This window comes from Montipora foliosa, chromosome 12, assembly GCF_036669935.1.
Source record: "Montipora foliosa isolate CH-2021 chromosome 12, ASM3666993v2, whole genome shotgun sequence".
In the NCBI taxonomy this organism is placed as follows: domain Eukaryota; kingdom Metazoa; phylum Cnidaria; class Anthozoa; order Scleractinia; family Acroporidae; genus Montipora; species Montipora foliosa.
In genome coordinates, this window is record NC_090880.1 from 24828928 (window position 1) to 24833927 (window position 5000).

General features: G+C 39.7%; 1 protein-coding gene across 1 annotated transcript in view; it reads left to right on the forward strand.

Moving 5' to 3' along the window:
- LOC137980425 (tetratricopeptide repeat protein 28-like) overlaps nt 1–5000 on the forward strand; it is a 25681-nt gene that overhangs the window by 9451 nt on the left and 11230 nt on the right. Inside the window, exon 2 of the mRNA XM_068827869.1 lies at nt 1–926. This exon is cut by the window's left edge and continues 997 nt beyond it. The gene's annotated coding sequence lies outside the window, so the exon portion shown is untranslated. The remainder of the gene's footprint in view (nt 927–5000) is intronic.

Sequence of the window (5000 nt, forward strand, 5' to 3'; positions counted from 1 at the left end):
TGAAGCAAATACCACAATTATCTCACTACCTTGCTACCAACTGCTGAACCACTTCACGAAGGTAGATGTAAATGTCGACTCCTCGCTACACTGAAGTGGGTCAACAGAAGCAGTTACCTATGTCACTTGATTGACTTGATTCCATATCACTACTGTAGCTGGAACTTCAACAAGGTGTACATCAAATCCACTGGGTGGTGGGGTGGGCCGTGGGGATAACACCCGTAGTAAGTTAAGTCAATGGAGTCATCATTTTGTGCAGCAATACTAGAATAATACCAAAGTTGGTCGGGTGACCAATTGTGTGCTGTGCGCATGGGGTGGTGGTTACAAGCTTCCGAGTATTCCTGAAGTGCTCTGTTTATCCTTGATAGGAAAACGTATAGCAGGAAAAAGAGATCCACGTCATCGGTTGGAGAAAGTAAACCAGAATCTTCTAACAAATGAAACAGTGAATAGTACAGGGCACAGACACATCTGAAGACATCTCTCCACAATCTTTTAATACGTTGATTGAGGCTGGAACGGCCAGCAATGTGACTGCCCCTGTGTTTAATCCTTTCATGACGAACATAAAGAGTTCAACATCGATATTTTCGCCTCCTTTGTCAGACCGTACACGAAATGGCCATCCAAATCTCTCTGTAGCTTCAACGAAGCACTGACCCAACAGTTGCTGCCCAATTATTATTGGAGCATTTTTGCGAAGACGCGAGGCTTGCCAAGGGAGGGGGGGGGGGGACTTAATGCCGCACGAAGTATTGCAGCAAGCAGAAAAATTCTCGATCGTGCTGTGAAAAGTGTAATGCAAGGTTCCCTGAAGATTTTAGCAAGGACCAATGAAAGCGCGTGTTTTGATGTGTGATGTGATGTCATTAGACAAACTTGCATGACGGGCGCGACTATTGATGATCTTGTGTTCGGAGGTGAGTGAAAATACATTTTTCTCATTTGCCTGACCATTGTGTTTTGTACACTTGGTTTGAGTGTTCTTTTAATATTTATTTTCGAACCATCGTGTTCTATATTGAGTGAACGAGCTCAAAACTAAACCGGCGTACGAGTTCTTATCGGTCGTTGTTGTCAATTTTGGATTTCGGCCCGCGAGTAGAGCAGTTTGTTTTTCGTTTGGTAACCATTGAGTTGTGAACAATTTTTTTTTTCAAAGGAAATACGTTGTCTGCAAAGTTCACAATTCAATGATCAATTTGAGTTATAATTCATCGCTGTATCTTGCAAAATAAAAATTATTATTACTAAGATTAAGTGATGCATTACGTCGTCCAGATCACAGTCTGACAATTGAGAGTAAATTTCCCCCTTCTTTTACATACTTATTTGGAACTCCTCACATTTTCTGTAGAGAATTCTTCGACTTATAAACAAAGATTGTGCAATTTCCTCCATACTACAACCGACTGAAATTAAAAACTCTACCTGATCAGGATTTATGGGAATGAAAGGTCTTCCCTTACTGCCAGAACGCACGCACTCCCGCGGAAGAGCTTCTGACGTGTAATATACGACACAATAAGAGAAGTAGCTCCTCCAGACATCCGCTCCCCGTAATTCTTTCGTTGTAAACAATTTCTTGTAGACCTGTTTTATTGAAGGCTATGAACCGTTCGAAGTTGATCGTGAGTCTTTGTACTTAACGATGACAATTTTTGCCTAGCAGTTACGATTACAGTTAAACATCAAATATTTCTATTTTGCAGTTATGATCACAGTTTAACACCAACGATTAGTAAGTAATTCTGCACTAATGATTGTGGTTTAAAACCAATGATTAGTACTCCTGCACTAACTATTGTAGATTTACACCAGGCATTTGTAATTTTGCACAAATGGCTCTCCATAGCTTCTTATGGTGACCACTCTTTGGACTGACGTTAAATTTATTATATATGCCGGGTGAAGACTTCCAGGTTAAGACCATGCTTTACCCTTACGGCTCTTGCCGACGATGGGCATGATGACATTCGGTTACACAATGTCTTTTGTTATCTTTATCAGATGGATAAGGAGATTGAACACTAAGAACATGTTTTAGTTTTTAAGTTTTGCCAGATGCGGGCAAATGAAGCTAAAGTTGCGTGACTTGTCACGCGTGACTGTTGCATGACACGAAACGGGGCAAAACAAAACCCTTGCAGGAGGACGCTCGGTTGGCTTTTGTTTGCCTAGTCATTGACTAGGACTTTCACCGCTGACAAGGCGGTTGTCGTTTTCCCATTTCACCTCTGGGAGCGAGGTTGAGATCCCGAGGAATCTCTGAGCACCCTCCTTTAACCAGTTGGGCCCAAGATCGGGATTACACGAGGGATACTTTCGACTGGCTCGATTTCTCCCTATACCCTGTAACTCAACATCCGCACGAATCGTCAAGCAGTGTTCAGAGAGTGGCCAACTGTCACACACCTAGACCCCACCAGAATCATGAGCTACTATGAGTGAGGTGTAATTCTCTTATATATTAAGCTAAGAATTCAGTTGATTAAGCTTGTGGGAAGGCAATTTTGTCCCACTTTGCTGGCTTGTGCTGATAAGCATGCGCATAACCGCTGCTATGTGCGACCGAACACAATGCGGTCGGTGTCCCACCCCCTAGGGATATCTGCCCGCATTACTTTTGCACAGCTGATATTCTCCAAAAAATTGATGGAAGCAGTGCATTAGTGTATCCACCATTTTATTTTCTTTGAAGGTATTCCTAGTCTTAGGTTATTCGTGTTAAAGGTTTGTTAAATTCTTTGTATTATTTTTGCAATAATTAATTGCCATTTTTGTTGATTTGCTGGACGCCATTTTAATATTTGGTATGTTGTGTAAACAGCGTCGCTCGCACTGACGATCGATCAAAAATTTAGCTAGTTGGCGATTGTGCAGTACCGCCAGTTCACTTTTTGCTCGGAGATACGAAATTTCAACGGAAAATTCTTATAAGTCTTATGTTTAGAAACTCACCTTTTAGCTTGACTTATGTCGAGAAAAATAAAATATATCTCGCATTTTACGAGAAGAGAACGCTTTTGAAAATGAAAAGATATAACTCGACGCTCAATAAAAATCGCATTTAATAAGAAACAAATGTTACTTACCTCAAAGAGAACTTGAAATTATCTTCCCACCTAAATAGAAGGTCGCTTGGTCACGAAAAGAACAAACGCAAGCAGACTAATCGATAAGTCTTTGGAACGTTTCGTTTTTACAACGAAATACTGAATCGTGAAGTCTAAGTGTCCGGGAAATAAGGCAACATTCTGTAAATTTTAATACCTGACATGTTTACAGTTTACTAGTGATATGATTTTTAATTTTCAACCACAAATTTCGCAAAGTGACAAGACATAAATGATTCCATGAAAATGCAGCCAGCTTGTCACAACCCGAGATGATTGGTCTCACTGTTATGGTTGGTTTGTGAATTTTCGTTAGAGTATAAAACTCTGGTATTCTAGGTGGGTTGGGTGTTTGTGACAGCCATTTTTTGGTCATGTCATCAATGTGGTTTTCATGGTGTAGGTCAGTTAACGTTATAAGGTGCAAGACCTTGTTTTGAGTTCCCTTCACCATGGGTTCTGTAAGACGTCTGTAGCTTTGTTCGTCGTCAAGGAGGTTTTCTCCCTCCTTTACTTTGTCAGTTTTGTTCATGACGACAGTGGTACTGCTCTTGTCCCCTTTTTTCAGGTTAATATCATTGTTTTGTTTCAATTCATTTAGTGCCTTTTGTTCGTCGCGTGACAAGTTTTGTTTCAGCTTTGTTATTTGTACTTCCATCAGTTGTCATTTAACCTCCTCAAGGTAGCTTTCGAGGGCGACTGATTTTTTAACTGGTGGATTCCAATCAGATTTAACGTAGAAAGGGTGAACGTCTCTATTGTGTCCATAGAAAGTGTATTTAAGATGCATTTGTCTTGCAGAAATCTCAAAATTTATCCTGTAATAATTGCCTTTGGATTCTGTTTTTGCTTAGTTTATTTACCGGTATGAATTTTATTAACAGACAGTATCATTTTGATCAAACATGATAATGTAATGGATTTGATGATAAAAATTACGGGCAGAAACATACTTATTAAAGACAACGTTTTGGTGTCCTCATGACACCATCATCAGGTCAAATATAATATTTTACAGATAACTCGAATATTAATGTTCAAGATTAAGTTCAAAGTCCCTAGAGGCTAGGTGAAAAGTTTTGCCTTTATCGAGTCACTTTGGATATTCAGACACGGTTTGTGCTCGCGAATAACATGTCAGATGTTATTGTTCTTGATTGATGTTGACTTTGGTTGTGATTCAATCACAGCCAAAGTCAACATCACTCAAGAACAATAACATTTGACATGTTTCGCATTCTTAAGAAATGCTTATGCAAATTTGATTGTCTTGTGTATAAGATGTTCCTTATTCGCGAGCACAAACCGTGTCTGAATATCCAAAGTGACTCGATAAAGGCAAAACTTTTCACCTAGCCTCTAGGGACTTTGAACTTAATCTTGAACATTAATATTCGAGTTATCTGTAAAATATTATATTTGACCTGATGATGGTGTCATGAGGACACCGAAACGTTGTCTTTAGTAAGTATGTTTCTATCATTTTGATATGATAGAAATGTTTTGTTTGCAGATACACAAATTTAAGATATTGATCATTTTGTATAACCCAGCAGTTGAAATTTTCTTTATTATTTAAAATATTTATTTATCCCACACAAATGGGCCAATTCAACCCTGGCAATGACAATACTCCATGCAATAAGCCTCTAGCTGGTTTTGGTTTTACGAGACATCTGGTTTGTCTCTTCTATTGGGCAAACCTGCCCAGAGGGAAGGAGCATGAACAGGACTTGAGGTCCTATGCGAGGCGCTCCACCCTACCCTATCCAGACCAGAAAGACCAGACCACAACACCGGGAACTACATGCCCTACTCCTGTTTACGAACCAATCAGTTAGATTAGGATAGAGAGTAGAGTGGCTCTGGGACTAAAGA